This window comes from Pseudorca crassidens, chromosome 20, assembly GCF_039906515.1.
Source record: "Pseudorca crassidens isolate mPseCra1 chromosome 20, mPseCra1.hap1, whole genome shotgun sequence".
NCBI classification, from domain to species: Eukaryota; Metazoa; Chordata; class Mammalia; order Artiodactyla; family Delphinidae; genus Pseudorca; species Pseudorca crassidens.
This window is the reverse complement of record NC_090315.1, coordinates 22,465,312-22,484,521: the sequence shown is the minus strand read 5'-3', so window position 1 is coordinate 22,484,521 and position 19,210 is coordinate 22,465,312.

Genomic DNA, 19,210 nt, shown 5'->3' with positions numbered 1-19,210 from the left:
AGGATGACAGCATTCACATGCTCCCCTTCTGTGACTCAAGGCATTCACACACATCCGTGTCGTTGATAAGAGTCAGAAACAATTAGAGGGAAGCTAAGAAACTGTGTTTTTAGAACGAGGTGATACCTCCACCAATTGCCTTCAGGGCTCATGTGTCATGGTTTCCATGAACTCCCTGGACACTTAAAGACTTACATGCACAGAATGCTTTTTTCTGTCTTTTGGAGAGCTCTTGATAAAATAACAATGATGATAACAAGACAAACGCTGAGCATCTACTGTGCATGGAGCGCTGTGCTATGTCCTTCTCATATGTCAATTCTCTTGGTTGCCCTCCCAGGTCAGAACTTGTCCCTGCTTGACCTGGGTTGCAAATGACAAATTCATAGCCAAGAACCCATGGGTCTGATTGAGAGTCCTGGTCCTGGGGCAGGACACCAGAGGACTGGTGTAAGTTCCCCTCACTCTCTAGAAGAAAACCAACAACACCATTCTGGGCATTTGAAACCAGAGGTGTGACCCCTGAAAGCATTAGTCCACTTGCATCCTCGGTGGTACCCTCTGCTCACAGTGCCCTCCTTCCCCACAACCTCACCTCTCCCCTGCCTGTGAAACTGTCTAGTCTCCAAAGACCAGCTCCAACTCCCCCTCCTCAGTGATGCGCTATAACCTCCTCTAACAAATGAAGGTCTCCTCTCTGAGCCCCACTGCTCCTTAGAGGTGTGTCCCACCCAGCAAGAACCACAGGCTGTCCAGCATCTGTTGATGGTTCTATCTCCCCTAAATCTGGGAACTCATTCCGTGTGAGCTCATGCCTGCCTCAGGCATCGACAACTCACACCAAGGGACCTGTCCTCCATCTCTCTCTTGGCAGCAGCCAACCTTGACCCCCCTCTGGCTCTCCTGGAGCGGGGAGCCTGGATCCAACTATTTTCTTGCTCCAGAGGCTCCAGGAGCCTCTGGTCTGCATCTTTCTCTGCCCCAATGCCCTCACCTGAACTTGCAATAGGCTTTTGTGCGTGCACCCCCACTTCTGCCCTCATCTCTGCTCCCATAGTTCAGGCCTTGTTTCCTCCCACCAGGCCATGGAAATGGATTTTTGACCAGTCTTCCTTTCCTGCACCATCTTAGAGAGCCTGATCTCAGCAGGGCTCAGGTCTGGTTCCACGCCATCTGCTTAGAGGCTGACAGTGCCTCTTCGGTGGTACTGACAAAGTGCAATCTGGTGATCCAGGCATCTGAGGACAGGGCAAGACCTGAGCTCTGGTGTCCTAGCAGCCTGTTTCCCACTAGTCTCAGAGAACATTCTCCAAACCAGGGACTGTTTCTTACCATGCCCATACTCCTCATCTCCCAGTCCCTGCTTACACAGAGCTTCGACCTGCCTATGTAACTCAGCCCCTCGCTACCCATGCTTGTCTTTGCAGCTGAGGCATCCCCACCCGGAGCAGGGTCCTCACCACCTCTTCAGACCACAGGCAGCATCTACCCCTCTAAAGGCCATGCCAGCCTCTGCCTCGCATTGGCAGGTGTGGGGAACAAGGGAAATGACTGATTTCCATTCAAGGAGGGTGACGGGTTGGGTAAATACAAGTCCCAGAAAGCAAGCTCAGTAATCCAGCCAGAACCCAGAACACATAGAGATGAGTAGGAAAAATGCAGGTCAACTTTCCCCCAAGACTCCATGGGACCTACTGTTCATGGGATAGGTACTTAAATCAAATTTTACTTAAATCATGTTTTTTTTCCAGAAATAGATGTATACTCCACATTCAGTTCTGCAACTTGAGTTTCCACAAAGTATTTCTTAGAAAGGTTTCCATGTCAATCCGTACTGACCCATATTAGAACTATTTTCAAGCATTACAGAGAGGGAGTTGTATAGGTGGGGAGAGCCATAACAGAGCTAAAATATCTGATAGAAGCAATCAGTATATACCAGAATAGATGCACAGAATATAGCACCTTGGAGAAAGACATCTTTGTTGATTTCATCTCCATATGTGCTCCCATGGGCATTACAAGGTGGGAAAAGCAGTGCTGCAACTCACACAGGGGCTCATAAAGTTTCTTCCTGGAAGTGACATGTGTCATTTCCACTCATTTCGCTGGCCAAAGCGAGTCACATGCTACACTTGTCCATCCCATTCTCCAAGGTTCAAACCTGGTTGGGAGGTCCAGATGAGCCCATCCAAGGCTCAGTGTTCAGGGTAACAGGATCTTGAAGTTAAATTATGTGAAGGAGAGGAGGCATGAATGAGGGAGCTATTTTCAGTACAGCTCATGGCTAATGCTGAAAGCTCCTCCAGATGCCATCCCTCAACCAGGAGCTGTGTTTAATAAGTATGATGGTAAAATACATCATCGTTTCATGTTTTATTTTCTAAGCACTGTTTTAAGAAGATGACTGCCGCAAAAAGCTTCATTTACTTTTCCCAGGGGCCTCTCTTTATTCTTTAGTTTTCAAATTATTTCTTTAAGTATTATCATCCTGTTAGTGTTCCCTTCCATCATTACCTAGTCTACTTCAGCCAGATCCTCAGTTGTCATGGGGGCTGCATGGGATTTGAACAGTTTTCCCACATCCCTTTCATTAACTTCACCAAATTTTCCTCCAGTCCCAAGATCTGTAATTTTACCTTGAACCATTTGCATTTTTTAATCAGAGGTTTACAACAGCCAGCAAGGAGCAGGAAAGTTAGTGGAGAAAAGCAATGACAAAATAGAATAGAGACAGACCAGTGTTAAATTAAGGGGGATATTCAGTGGTGACTAATTTTATAAGGGCCAGAGTATTGTCATATTATGGCTTTTCAAGTGATAAATTATCAAATAACAATGACTCTTTTCCTTACACCAAAGAGAACATGTAGAGTTTTAGCTAAATTATTTTTCCACGTACTGTCCCTGAAGTTGATAAAGCTGGTCATACCAGTGACGTTTATGAAGTACTCACATAATGCTTGGCATACTTAAACGTTCAAACTTGTCATAGTCATCATGTATTATTTGTCTGAACTTGGGAATGCAAAATTGGTCTGCAGGGAGCCTGGTAAGAAACTGTGGCAGCTGTAGTGACCCAGCCCCAGCCCCACAAATTAACCCTGCTCAGATCGAAGCCTGCTTCTTGTTTCCAGGTTAAAAGTGACAGACCTGGTCCTCTGCTCACCCAAGGCTCCCAGAAGGGCCCTGGCTGAGGAGTTTGCTATCTCATTTGTTTCTCTAACGTATGCCCCATCAAATGCAAGTGTCATTCTGCAGCATAAGGATGTGTCCGTGCTGCATGCCTCCTGTTTTTTCTTTAGCTAGTAATTAAATATGCACAGCTACAGATGTGTTGCGGGAAGATATCATCCAAGTCCTGACAAAGAACCAAAATTATTCATATAATTTATCATCCCAGCCATCTTGAATGCTAACGAGAACACTCCTTGATTAGAATTGTAAGGAAGCATTTGCACCCATGTCCTATCAGGGAGCATTTCCTCTGCCAGATGCTGTCTTTCATTCTAACCACAAAGACGCTCAGGCTTTCTTCTTTGACAATCTCCCTGGCCCGCAGAAACAAAATGCAATAAAACAAGCATTTCTCCCCTCCACCTGTTCTCTGATGAGCAGCTTTGCAAAGGGCTTTCAAGTTTTCTGTGGGGCTTTTTGAGGGGATGGGTCGGGTGGGTCGGTTTCTGTCAGCTTGTATTTTAAAGCCTTTTAGAGAACAGTAACACAGATCTGCGGGACCATCCTTCTAGCATCAGAGCCCAAGGATAGGTGCTCAGATTTAAGGGTCTTTTCTGCTCAGAAATAAATGTAGGAGTGTGGAAACCACTGGCCATTTGGGTCAGGCCCACTAGGAAGGGGCCTTGCTTTAGAGAACTGGCTCACTTGGAAACTGGAATTCAGCTCTGACGTTAAGACATATTCTCAGATCTCATTATTGAGTGGTGGGATTGGAGGGGGCAGGCATTAGGAGACCAAAGAGTCTGTGTCCTGTCACTGGAACAGAAAGGAAGAGGCAATGCCTTGGTATATACAGGAGGGAATGCTATTACCTCCTCCCTGGGAAGAGCCTTCAGTTCCCCAGCCCTCCTCCTACCTTCATGAACATTCTCAGTGCACAAGGAAAGAGGAAAGAGAATTCTTCCACTTTATTATCTTGTGGGCTCCTCAAGCCAGCTGCAAATCCACCCCCAACACTAACTTTAATCTATAAGGATAAGCAAGGTTTTAATGCAGCATTTTGTCACCATATTCAATTTCCACAAATTAGCCCTCAAGTTGTTGCATTGACTGGAAAATGCATTAAGCACAAACCCATCTAATTATCTCTGATCTAAAGGCTTGGTCAGACCCTCACCTAGAGTCGGGGGTCAGAGAGATCTGATGCTGACACATACTGCAGCCAGCTCTGGTGGGCCCCAGCCCTCAACTCCAGAGGTAAGATGGGCCTTTGGGTGGCCAAGGTTGGGAAAAGTCACCTTGTAAAGTATTCCAGTACCTCTGGAAGAGACTAAAACTGATTGCTTACACAGGAAGCAGTTGTCTCCCTCTAGTTCTGTATCATTGTAACTGGCCAACTTTCTTTACATTTTTACCCACCAGGAGATAAAACTTTAGAGGGAAAAACAGGTGGGACCTGCCTTCACACCAACTTCAACAGACTTTTGCTTTACACCAACTCATCCATCTACCCAGCTCTCTTGGGGGTAACTTCACTGCAGAGATGGGAAGGCTGGGGCTGGAAGGTGAGGCCAAGATGCAAAGGTCTCTCTCAGTTTATTAACTTTCCCTGTTACATATCTGGAGACTGTGACGTTACAGCCTAATAACCTCCTTCAGAATCTATGTCAGACTGGATGGATGATTCTGAGGGATCAGTAAACTCTGGAATTCCCAGAAAGACCCCTGCTTCCCCACAGGGCATCTGGAGTCAGAAGCAGCTCTGCTTTTAAGCACTTCTATTCCATATTCATCAAGGGCCAGCTGTTAAATCAACACTGAGGCCAATAGACAGAGCAGGATCCCACCATGTCAATAGCTATTTTAAGGATGTCAAGGAAATCTGCCTCATAGATGTAAAAACTGCAAAGTGCATATGTGTGGGGGAGGTGGAGGAGAGGAGTGATAGATTTCACTAAGACAGAGAAACACAGACAAATAGGGATCTTTCTGAGCCCACTGGATGATCCCTTCCCAAGAGAATGTTATAAGACTAAATAACTTCATATATGTTTATGTATGAAATTAAAATCACAAATATCTCATCAAGAGATACCATAAAACAAGTAAAAACACAAAGCCACCAGTTGGGAGAATATATTTGCATACACGTAATTAGTATCCAATACAAATAAAAACCCCTTACAAATAAATAAGAAAACAGGGGCATATGACATGAAAGGTCAATTTCATAGAAGAAAAAACATGAATGGTCTATAAACATATAAACAGTGCTTAACCACGTGAGAAGCTAAGAACTACAATGAAAAATAATTTTGCGCCCATCAGACAGGCAAAACGGTAGAAGTCTGGCAACTTCAAGTGTAGGTAAGGAAACAAAACAACAGAAATTCTCATGCACTGATACCAGAACAGTGTATTGATTTAACCATCCTGGAAAATGATTTGTGATTCCCTAAGTTAAATATGTATTTACTTTCTAACCCACACTCTCACTCTTAAATAAACAACCTAGAAAAGTGGTTCCCAACAGGGTCATTGCCACACCCTAGGGGGAGTTTTGGAAACCTGTGGATGTCACAAAGAGTGAGGGACTCTACTGGCATTTAGTAGGTAGGGCAAGGAATGCTAGGTGTTGTACAATTCCTGGGATAGTCCCACACACAGATGAAGCAAACTGCATCCCATGTGACCACATAATTAATGCAGATGAGCATGTGTTCGTACTTATCTGATCCTGAAATCTAACTCTAACTTTGTTTTACATATATATATATGTATAAAACTAGTTGTTTTCATGGCTTTTAACATATTGAATTTTCTAGGAATGCAACTACCTTCTAAATTGAAGGAAGAGCTTGTTTTATGTTGTTACTGCTTGCAACTTTGCCAAGAATTGGTCAACAGTTCAGAAAATCATCTCTTTATTGGGAACCTTGCACATGGTATTTGGGTCACCAATTCAAAGCACCTCTGTCTGTTTGCACTTGTAGCTGGAAAAATCATGGTGATTCTACATACAGGTACAAGAATATGACATCATTATTCTGGCTCCTGGTGTAATTGTTCCCCTAAATTTACATTTTGGTACAGCCATCTTTTATTATTAATTGCTTTGTTTTATTTCTCTTTTATATTACAGCTAGAGCATTAGGTTGATTTCCTGAAGTTCAAAGGTAGGTACACTATAGTACAGGATCTAAGAAATTCATTTCAAGATAGTAAAAAGAACATCACAAAATATTTGTCATAAAAGGGGGTACTGGTGTTGAGAACCACTGCCCTAAGAAGAGCACTTGCATATGTACCCCAGAAGCCATGTACAAATGGGTTCTTGGCAGCATGGCTTTCAAAAACAAAAAAAGTGAGAACAACCCAAATCTCCATTGACAGCAAACTGGATAAATGCATACTTAAATGTATGTTGTGGAATACTACGTAACAGTGGAAATAAATGAACTACAGCCATATTCATCAGTGTGGGCAAATTTTTTAAAAATATGGAACAAAACCAATAAGTTACAAAACACATATACTGTAGGAACATTTTAATTTTAAAAATGGGCATAACTAAATTCTACTTAGGAATGCATGTAATGTGATAAAACTATAAAGAAAAGTACGGAATAGTAAACACAAACTTCAGGGTAACTATCACCTCAGGGCGGAGGGGGAAGAGAATGCAGCTGGGGAGGGACACAGAGGGTGATGTTCTATTTCTTCAACTGGATGGGCGGTATATGGCTCCTCATTTTATGACTTTAACTTTTAAATACATTGTATATACTTTAAGATAGAATGTATTTCACAATTTAAAACTTTAAAAAATCAGATTCTCCCAGCTCATTAGCCAGAGCCTTTAGTTGACCGACTCCTTTAAAGTTCATCTTAGCTTGCACTGAGGATTGGCAGAAAGACAAAACTACCAGGTTTCCTCTGGATTCAGAACACATTCCTTGTAGTTGCTAAGTAAGCACTTGTCTTGGGACATCTGACCAGGGGACAATGATGTTGATGATGGAATTAGGCTCAGCATCCCTGCAGCCTCCCAGAGGGCCTGTGCAGTGCCAGGACTCCAAAGAAGCCAGCATGGGAGGGTTCTCAGCAGCCAGATGAAGGAAGGGTTTGCCGACAGCCCGGAGAATGCAGTTACCCCTCAGGGAGGGTTTGATGGAGCTGCCTGGTGCTGAATTATCATCTGTCCCGCTGGTGGGTCACCTGTCCGTCTCCATTGCAGTCTCTACGACAGGGCCAATGGCAACCACTCGGGTGCCCAGGCTGCTAGAGGATTTTCATAGTAGGACCTGGAAACTCCAACAATCCCTAAGACCATGGGACTGAGGCAAGGTTTGGCAAAGTGCCATTTCATTTGAGGAATTTAGACTAAATGGGAAAAGGGAGAAGCTACACACTCAGAGTGAAACAGCAGCACATCCAGTGGGCCAGCACCGTGCTGAGTTCTAGACACCACAGGATAACAAGACAATTCTTGCAATAAAGAACTCAGGCTCTACCTGCACTTAGATGCCCAGTGTACTGTCAGCTCCTGGGGGGCAGATGCCTATCTCCATGCCCCTCTCCCTGGCATCATGTCTGGTAAATTGAAGGTAGGTAATATTGAAGGAATTTAATTGAAAAAAAGAAGTGAACAAGAAATGTAGAAGATACATTTAATACATGACAAATTGGCAGTTTAGACCCTGAGGGCAGAGCCAAGAGTTCACACTGGGTTAGAGAGGCTCCCAAAACTTTCTTGGTAGAGGTGTGGTTTAAAAGATGTACAGGCATTAGATGGATGCAGAGAGAGGGCAGTGGAGGATGGGACATCCCAGCATGAGGACATGGTGAAGCCAAGGCTGAGATGGTTGAGCACGAGAGCTATGAGGACCAAGGGATCAGGCCACCTTGGCTGCAACCAGGGAGCAGTAGCAACTAGGGGTCAACTGGCCCATGTTGTGGGGCCTTGAATGCAACACTGACGGTGTGGATGTTGTTCTGCAGGCAACAGTGAGTTGTACCAGGTGTTGGCCCTGCCTGAGTCCAGCTCAGATTTCAAGCTGCATCTGGGGAGCAGCTCTCCTGAGTTTCTGGACTTTTTTGCCTTCAGCCTTTCCCCAGATTTGTGGTGCTCCCTAAGCTGCTCCCAGGGAAACCCAGAGTACAGCAAAGTTCCCAACCCCAGGAGGCAGGTATGTGCAGGCCCCATCCTTCACAGAGGGTGAGTCCCAGGCACAGGGCACATGTGTTCTCAGGGACACTTCTACAAGGTTGAGCCCCATTGCCCACCAGAATTCACTTTTGGTTGAATGTTCTTTCTTCCCTTTCCTACTGGCCTGCTACCTTGTTCCTACTTCCCAGCTCCACCTCCCAAGGCCTTGTCTCCGGCTATGCTTTCAGGAAAACCTACACTTTTTGGGGGACACATCCAGTGGAAGGAGGCTCCATTAGACCTGAGCCAATAATGATGAATCTGGCCACCTGTGAGGGCCACAGTCTCCAAAGTGGTGTGAGATGAACAGAATGGTCAAGGGCCACAGAGAAACAGACAGACAGAGAGACAGACAGACAGAGACATGCACAAAGAGATGGAGACAGTTACAGGCAGGAAAAAAACAGAGACAGAAATAGAGAGACATTGAGAAAAACAGACAGAGACAGAGATAGAAAGAGATAGAGACAAATAGTGATAGAGACAGAGATGTAAAGAGGTGGAGAGGCAGAGAGCCATCACTGCAAGCTGCAGTCCGGGAGCTTCCCGGAGGACTGGGCAGAAGAGGTCCAGCCTTCCTGGAGAGGGGGTGGGGATGGGGCAGTGCACCGCAGGGTGGAGGTACTGTTTCTGCCTGTGTGCCACTCAAGCCCCAGGGCTCACTCCTTCTGCCTCTGCCTGTCCCCCTGCCTCCCATTCATCTTTGTTCCTTGGCAGCAGGTGGCAGGGAGGCCAAGGCAGCCATTTCTCAGTTCAGAACATGTTGGGGCTGCTTGTCCATGCTGACGCAGCAAGGAGATGAGCAGCATTCTGTCCCCAACATCTATGGTGTGACACCTTCACAGCCACGTAAATTATTCACATCTCACCCAACACAAGCACATTTGCATAAGACAAATATTATTAATGCTTAATCTAGAAAGATTCAGCCTAGGACACAGCACCAGGTACAAATGATCCAGCAAAGGTCCTGGTGCAGCGTCGGCTCACTAGGAACCTTGAGCAAGTCTAAATCGAGTCACGAAGAGTGATGGCTGTGATCCATCCTGTCTCTCTGTCCCTGACTCCACACCCTGGCTCTGCACAGAGCCTTCGTTTCCTCTTCTGTAAACTGAGGATGGTCCAGAAAGTTGCTGTGGGCATTTAGTGAGGTGAGGCACGTGACACACACAGCCCAGGGCCTGGCACAGAGATGTGACTCACGGACAGTGGCTTTCATGGCAGCCCTTGTGCCAGCCACGCCACTGCAGGCTATTTCTGCTTTGCTCAGCTGTCAACACTTGACACCACTTAACTCAGTCTCTGTTTCTGTGAAACTTTTCCTGACCCCAAATAGGTCTGGCCTCTCCTCCTCCTCCTGAGTCCCCACACGGCCTCTACTGATACTGACACTCTGTTACATGGGATTGCAAATTTGTAAATGTCACTTAGTCTCGCAGGCCTTCTCTGACCCACACAGCTCAATGCAATACTCTTTTCCTACCCCAATGTGTTTTCCTGACTCTTTGTTACCACTTGTAATGATGCACTTTTCCTGCCTCTGGCACTAGACTGTGACAGGAGCGCAGCAACCACTGAGTTTTGGTCATGGGTCCCCAGAAACAGACCTGAGACAGAAAGCCTGAGAGCAGATCTTTCGTGTGGAAGGTAAGGACTAGAAACCCGAGAGGGAGTGGGGACACCAGGCAGGTTTACCCCCAGGGCCTGGGTCCCGCCTGCTCAGAAGGAGGCTGGTAGAACATGTCTTGGAGTTGTCCCACTCAGGGGGTGAGGAAGCCAGGTTTACCAGCTCCACCTCCAATGTCATGGAAGACCTCTTAGAGGAGGGGGCACCTGACCTTGGGTCTGAAATCCTACAGAGACAGAAGAAGAGGGAGGGGAAGGGAGACCAGGCCAGAGGAGCAGCACAGTGAGGGCTCAAGGCAGGAGGACAGAGCCCACTTAGGTGCAGCAAGAGGCCTGGTGTTGTCCAGGCATGCTGGGGATAGGGCCAGGAGGGAGGCAGCCAGGTCTGTGGAAGCCTCAGCCCACAACTGGGTACTTGGGACCGACACTGTAGTTGCCTGCAAGCTGCTGAAGGACTTTAGCCAGCAGGTGACATAATCAGACACATGTTTTAAGAAGTTAATCTCTTTAGCATCCTTGTGGAGGGAGAGTAGGAGGGCATGGCCCCAGCCAGGAGGAGCTAGGTGCGCCCAGGTGAGGAGTGGATCCCAGGTGTAGCAGCAGCCTTGGGGGTGAGTGGAGGAGGCAGATGTGGACACTCAGGGGCACAGTTCTGGGCTGAGAGGACATTCATGGGCACTCATTTGGTGTGGGGAAGGACAGGATGAGGAAGGATAATTCCCAGCAGGGGGAACAGCCCAGCAAGAACACGAAGTGGGACAGCCCGGAGGTGGGTGAGCCTTGTGGTTTGCTCCTGCCCGAGTGTGACTGTGATGAAATACTGAAGTTGGAGGGTTTAGAAACCTCAATATCAACTTGACAGAGTAACAGAGTACGACTATTCAGTCTACTAATAAAAAATAGGGGGCTTGTATTTTGCATGGCTTTAAAAAAAATCTCATTTTTCTCATAACTCAATTTTTATTTTATTTTGCAAAAGTATTTGTCTGCAACTGATGTGAAATAAAAACCTGATCTTTCATTGCCACTGACTTGGGAAGCATGGTCATGGGGTCTCTCCATCAGCTTCTATTGCCAAAACCAAACTCTTCTTTGTCCCAGAGTTTGGTTTCCATTCATTTTTTTCTTTTTATGCCAGAAAAGTCCATCACCCCACCTGAGGTCAGCAAGCAAAGAATGGCCCCACCACTCTGATCCCCAGAATTTCTCTTGCCCACATTAGCTCAAATATTCTGAGAGAGGTTTCCCGAGCCTGGCTGAAAGTCAGTGCTGCCTACTCTTTGAAATGACAGTGACATGGATGGTTGTACATGGTCCTGAGGCCAGGCCAGCACAGAGGGACTGTGCAGTGATGGCATCTGGCGGCTCCCAACTTCCAACGCCTGCTGTTGGCAGCCAAGCTCATTAGAGGTCATTAATGTGGATCAGCCGCTAATGGACTTGCTGTGCTGGCTGTTTTGTCCCCAGCACTATTTTTAACTCATTTTGGATTTTGAATTATTCAAATGCATTTTGACTTGTTTGTGAGTGTGGACCTAAATAAACCTGTTAGTGCTGTTTCTGTGCAGCTTCTCAGAGATTCAGAAACTGACTTCTTAATCCTTCATTCACTTTGCTGAAAGCTGAGCAGTTCTACAATTTACCAAGATGGTGCTGAGGACCAGCGAATCACAACCACTCCCAAAGGGGTGCTCTCGCGGGGGCACTCCAAAGGACAGCAACAAAAGCAGTGGCTGCTTTTCTGGCAGAGTTTCAGAGTGGGTACCCCCCATCCCCACCCAAAGAGCATGTGAGCCCAGTGGCCATTTGTGGAGGACCATTTGCTGAGCAGTTCAGGAACACTCGCTGTGGCAGCCACTGTGGTCCAGTTGCAAAGATCCAAGAGTAAAGTGCAGTCATTGTGTAAACACACAATATAACCAAAGCCAAATACAGCCAGCAGATGTGTTTGTTTTACTTGCACACATTTTAAAAAATGGGAAAACTGTACATAAAAGTACAGATTTCCAAGTTTCCTTGAAAATTCAGAACACTGGGAAGTACCACTGTAGCAATAGTATGAAAACATACATTGTCTGGGGCTGAGGGGCTGGGACATCATGCTGTGGGTATTCACATTTTTGTGGGGAGCAGGGGAGGGGGGAGTGGTAGGCATTTAAGAAGAGGGAACCTCCTTGCTTCTGATTCTAAGCTGGAAAGCAAAGCCTGAAAACACTGTCAGTATCAGGGCAGGGAAACCTGAGTGAGTGGTTTAGAAAAGATTAGAGGCTGGAGTTAGTTAGGCTAATAGAACCAGGTTTCCTGGAGAGATGGGCTTTGCAGAAGCATCTAAAGAAACAGCACACCCCAGAGTACAGCCCTGCATAGTCTGTCCTCAGTACCATCAACTCCTGCTCTGGCTGAGCTGGGCATGCAGGCAGGGGCCATGGCTCTGCTCTGATCTCAGCTCCCCACATAGTCATCCACCAAGTGTGTATTTAGTACCTGAGAGTCAGTAGGCCCTACCCTAGGGACACTCACATAGGATGAGAGATACAAAGGCCTTTCCCTTAAAGAGCTCCTGAACTAGCAGGGGGAGCAGGCAAGTTAAATTTCTGGGGGCTAGGAGAGCACATGATGAAGCATCAGACTCCAGGGGGCAGAATTGTTCAGCTGAATCCATGAGAGCATTACCAGCCACCTGCTTTGTGACAGACAGGCTCTAAGATGACCAACAGTGATACCCACCTCCTGGTGTTCAGACCTTTGTGTCATCCCCTCTCCTTGGGCTAGGTGGGACCTGTGACTTGCTTCTAATGCAAAGAATACAGCAGAGGTAAAGATGGTGGGATGTCACTTTTGAAATTAGGTTACAAAGACTGATTTCTATCTTTCTGGTAGACTCTATTTCCTTCTTGGCTTGCATGCTTCGATGAAATGAGCTGCCATGTTGGAGAGGTCCATGCCACAGGAAATGAGGATGGCCCCTGACCAACAGTCAGCTAGTACTGAGGCTTTTAGTCCAACAGCCCTCGAGAAACTAAATTCTGCCGACAACATTCCCCAGTCAAGCCTTCACACGAGACTCCAGCTGACACCTTGATTGCAGCTTTGTTAGAGACCTTGCCGCTGAGGATTCACATAAGGTTTGCTTGTCTCCTGACCCACAGAATCTGGGAGATAATAAATGTGTAGTGTTTTCAGCTTCCAAGTTTGTGGCAGTTTGTTATGTAGCCCTAGAAAACTAATACACATCTGCATTTATGTCCCCTGGTTTGGGGATAGCTAGTCATATATAAGCACATTCACCAAGCAGCATATGGCCTGAATACATGTGTTGTTGAGTCCCTGACTATTGGCTGAATGGTGCTGAGAAGGTAATAGAGACAGGAGAAATGGCAAGTGGCTGTGCTCACCCCATATGCCTAAAGCCACAGCTGTCTTCCTGCCAGTGGCTGGCACTTCCTTACATGAACAGTTGTCTGATCTCTCAAGTCTGGAGGGAGGTCAGGGATTCTGGCCCCACTTCTCACCTTGGCCAGGTCCCCAGCACGGAGTGGGCCCGAGTGTATTATAAATTCCTTCGCATACCTTGTAAGCACTTAGTTTGTTCAGGACTTGAGCCAGGCCTGGGGACATGGAGGGAGTGGAATCTAGCCTGTGTGTGGGTCTCTCAGCTGGCAGAGGAAAAGCTCATGGGTGGGGGGAATCAGGCACAGAGCCATGGTGTGGCCTTGCTGCTGCCAAAGACCCTAGCTAGGTGACTCAGAGCTGGATGCTGTCTCAAAGAAAGAAAATGAGGGAACAGAGCCAGCCTGGACTGTAAATGAAGCAAGTGATTCAGTCTGAGGAAACCAGGAGGATCCTTACCTCAAAAATCTTTACACACCAAATGCCAAGATTAGCCCAATAGCTCATCATTCTTCAGGTTAAGCATGGTTTGAGTCCTCTTTTAAGTTGCAAATCCCTAGGAGAGCAAATCCTCTATGTCCTCATCACATTGGTTTGAAAGTTTTTATCAGGCTGATTTATCTCTGACAAGATGGCTTATGGTTTAGGAATCTCTTAAAGAAACCCATTGACACAAGCCAGTGGATTGGGCTTGGGTGGTATCAGACGAAATGAAAGCATGTGGACAGATTCAAGACCCTTATGGGAAAGAATTCCCAGAACTTGGTGATTTATGGGATGTGAGAGCACGGGAGGGGGAGAGTCACTAAAGTGACTCTAAGATTTCTGTCTTGACCACCTGGCAAACAGTGATTCCACACTCTGGAAAGAGGAGTTATCCAGGACGAGGGTTGGAAGGGTTTTGAGTTCCGTTTTCAGCATGTCCACACTAAAGTGGCTGCGACATGATGTCTGATGGAGATTATTGGCCCCCTAGAGTGCCCTGAAGCTACAGGTCATTTGGCATAGCAAGGACATTTGAAGCAATGGCAATAGAGGAGACAGTCTGGAGAAAGTGGACAGAGCAGTGACCAATGTGAATGGAACTGCATGCCTTTTTCCCCAGCAATTCTACTCCTAGAAATTTATCCCAAGGGAATCATCAGAAATATACAAAGAGGGAAGCTTAAGGATAATCATGGCAGAGTCATTTATGCTTGTGAAAAGGAACCGAAATGTCCAACAAGAAGGGTGAAGTTCAATTTTGTTCCAAAGCATGAAATTCTCTATAGTCATAATTCCATAAATACAGTAATGGGGTGGAATGTTTGCTATAGACATATGTCAATGCTAAATTGCTGAGTGGAGTAAGCCAGCTGCAGAAATATATAGGAGAATACAATTTTTGTGGATGCACTCACACACACTCACACAGAAAACATTCTGAAAGCTCCCACTCTGAAACGTTATGATAAGGACTCTCTCTTTGACCAAATTCTTGCCAGGCTCCTCTGGACCCTCTTATTCACTAGCCTTAACCTTGGTCTATAAGGACTTGAATGAACAATAACATAGTTTCTAACAGCTTAAGGCCTCATCCCTAGGATGATCCTAGTCCCCTTTAAAAAGCCTGCCTGACTGGTGTGAGGTGATACCTCATTACAGTTTTGTTATAAAGCAGAAACTAATCAAAAAAAAAAAAAAACCCCAAAACCCACATGTACATTAAAAAAAAAAAAAGATCCTGCCTGAGAAAACTCAAAGTTCCCAAAAGTATACACTGTTACAGCCAACACCTGAAGATAGGGCCCGTCTTTCCCAACCTCTGTGGGAGGGTAGGAACCTAACTTCCGTAAGTGCCGGTTAGCAAACCCAGAGGATCTAATCACATTGACCGACCCCCATTTTCTGCTTTTTGTAATTTTTCATTTCCCTGGCTGTACTGAGCCTTGCTCACATCCCTCCTTAGTCCCTCATTCTCCCTTTAAAATATCTAGTTACATCTGTGCAAATTAAACTTGAGTTCAATTAATGTTGGACTTCTCCCCTACTGCAATAGTATATTACTGCTTAAAACCTATCCTAATCACTTTACCTGGTGTCCAGCTTTGTCTGTCTTTGACAGTGAATGGTGATGAATTTAAAGATGATTTGGGTTTTTTCCCATGTTTTTCCTCCCCATAATTTTCTCTACATTGACTCTGAGCTGCTTTTGCAACTGGGAAAAAAATGTTCTATTTAAAGCATCCCTTTTGGTTCACTGGAGACTTCACAAGACCAGAGCTTGGGAATGATTCTTTTAATATCTCCCTCCCTGTCTTTACCTTGGGGGTAAGTGGGTCTCCACAGCAATTTCACAGAGAGGCTCCCTGCCCTTACATTACATTGCCAATTTTGCCCTCCACACTCTATATAACCACAGTTCCACAGCACTAGGTTCACAGCCATTATCAGGGCAAATATGTGCTGGCTTCTCTCAGTTTACAGCCCTTATCATATGTAACTCTGCTTTAAGACCTCAAAATTCTTGTCTGTTCATAGCCCACATAAAATTTCAAGAAAGTCTTACCATTTGGAGAGCTGTGAAATGTGCCTAAGAGTGTGACAAACTCTTCCTAAGGGACACGTTAACCAATGGGCAGCCCTCCCTCTCAGGGGTCGAGAGATTCAGGGAGCAATGCCACGTTAGCACAATACTCAGGCCAGCACAGGCATTCAGCCTGGTGTTCTTGTGAGGAAAAACCAGGGCCTTTTCTGAACTCCAAGAGTAGCGAATTGTAACTCAGAAATTGCTCAAAGTATTCTATGGCTAATGGTTCCAGTATCTAGACTGAAGGTTTCTAAACTTCCAGGCCAAAGACCCTATGGATCAATTACCTTACCCATTGCCACTTGCCATCATCACCACTGGTAAAATATCTCTGACATTGGAATGGATAATGTTTAGCATAAACACAATGAAATTCTTGTTTGCCTTCAAAGCATCTTATCAAAGTTCATACATCTTGAACTCACACCACAGATCCAATTCTACTGACAATGAAGGTAATATAAAGAACAGCCACTGAGCCTGATGCGCTAGCCAGGATCATACAAATGCACGGCTCATGGTGCAAATCCAGCTTGCAGTGGCACAAGAGTGTGTTTAAAAGTTGAAATTTTCACCTCACACCTATTGGCTATTATCAAAAAGACAAAAATAGCAGATGTTGGAGAGGATATAGAGAAAAGCAAACCCTCCTATGCTGTTGGTGGGACTGTAAATTGGTGCAGCCACTGTGGAGGTTCTTCAAGAAATTAAGAACTACCATGTGGCCCAGCTAGTCCATTTCTGAACACAAAAACACTAATTCAACAAGATATATATACCCCTATGTACATTCAGCACTATTTACAATAGCCAAGATATGGAAATAAGCTAAATGTCCATTGATGGATGAATGGATAAAGAAGATGTGGTATATATTTACAATAGAATACTACCCAGCCATAAAAAAGTATGAAATCCTGCCATTTGCAATAACATAGATGGATCGTGAAGGCATTATGCTAAGTGAAATAAATCAAAGACAAGTACCATATTATCTCACTCATAGGTGAAATCTAAAAAGAAACCAAATGAACAAACAAAATAGAAACAAACTCATAGATATAAGAACAGATTAGTGGTTACCAAGAGGGGAAGGGGTTGGAAGGTGGACGAAATGGGTGAAGGGGGTCACCTGTTTGGTGAGGCATGGTAACTAGACTTGTGGTGGTGATCACATTGTAATGTATACAGATTATAATTATAATGCTGTATACCTGAAACTTATATAATAAAAAAATAGTTTTTTAACCTTGAGTTTTTGAAAGCAGCTCTTTTGCCCCTTTCCTGTTTGCCCGATTCTGTTCCCCTCTAACCTTGAAAGAACCTAATTATAGGAATGAGATCACTAGGCAATTTAAACTAACTCTTGACTTACGCTCTCCTGAATGCACACCATGCCTTGCCTAACCTATTGATTCTTTTCCTAGATTAAAAGAAGTAAAAATGAAGAATTAAGTAGTTAAAGAATGACTAGCTCTCTACCCACAACAGTCCCCTTAGCAATCCTTCAGGCTGATCACACGGGCAAAATAATATCTGAAGAGAGAGTCAGCCAGCCTGCATGCAATGGAGAATGAGGCAGATGGAATCACCACACAGTTGACGCCCTTCTGCCTTGATGATTCACTGAGATTCTTCCCCTCTTTTTTTTTTTAAATTATTAAATCATACTTTATTTTATATATCAAGTTGGATATCACAATAATATCCTCCATTATTAACTACAAAGAAACAGTTGGCTATTTGTGCTGCATCAGAATGAAAACTTTTATTCTTTTGACTTTTTTCAAACACATGCTAGTTCATTATTTTACTAAAAGGCACTAACAGATGTTAGGCAGAATGTGGCCACATCTGGGACATATAAAATACCATTCCAAGTCTCCATAGAAGGGAAATAGCAATATTGTTTAGTTCTCCCCAAAAGCTCTATCAGCCCATCTCATTTAATCTGTTTAAGGTGAACAGTTAAGAGTAGCACCAATTATTTTGGTTGTCTTAGGAATATAAAAAGGAACAATGAACTAAAACACCAATAGGGAAGTGTCACAAAAAGAAATGCACTATGTTGAAATACAAATTAAAAAAACTTCACTAAAGCTTGTTGTGGCTAGAGCTATATTTTTGCAGCTGAAGAGGTAGTAAATCTTGAGTTGCCTGCTTCCTGAAGCCACCTTGAATTATAGGTCTCTTTAGGCCTTTCTACAATGTTGCTACTTAATTTGACCTTTCAAAGAAAGCACAACACATCTAAAAGATGGCAAATAAAGATTCTGGTAGAAGATACATTTTGACAGTTTATATATATATATATGTATATATACACACATACATATATATATATATATTTATATATACATATATATAGTGATTAAATCCCAAGATATTCCAGTCTTTTAACCTACCTTTTAGTTTTAATTTTGTTTTGTTTTCTTAAAGTAACTTTTCTAAGAAAACAAAAACAAAACCTGATTTTTTTTGTCAACAGATCAGGTTCATATACTATTATATCTAGCATTATCTCTAGCTTCTTGAAAATAGACCACATTGAGGACTGGAATAAATACGAGTGTTGAGAGGAAGCTCTGGAGATGTTTGCCTCAGACTGCTTACCCATTAGAAAGAAGAAAAATGCTGGAGCTGTGTATGCAGCACAGAGAGGGAAGGCAATGTGGCATAATGGAATGTATCCTGGACTTGGAATCAGATTACCTAGGTTTGAGCCTCAGCTCTGCCACTTATGAACTCAATGTTTGGGAGAGATAGTTAACCACAGAAATCACATTTCCCTCCTCTGTGAACTAGGAATAATACCTTGGAGAACTGTTCTGAAGAGTCAGTGAAAGAATGGATATAAAAGGGTTCTGTAAACTGTGATATATACATAGCTTGTTATTAACAAACTATTGGTGGCCTGCAATTTTCATCTCAGATAAGCAGATAACAATTAGATATTTGGAGCACAGCTGAAAAGAAATCCATGGAGTGGATATAGAATAGGCAGGCGTGAATTTCCATTTGAGACACACTGCCTAAACAGAGAAAGCCTCTGGGGACTAAATGCAATCTTGACAGGAATGTCTGCTTTTAAGTGGTAAAGTGAGGCAAACCAAGCTCATATGAACTATTCTATTTCATATACACACTGGGATCAAAGATTCTCAGTCTTTCATTCTCTTAACGCCTATTTAAGGAGCATCTATTACATGCCAAGCATTGTGCTAGGTATACGCTGGTGA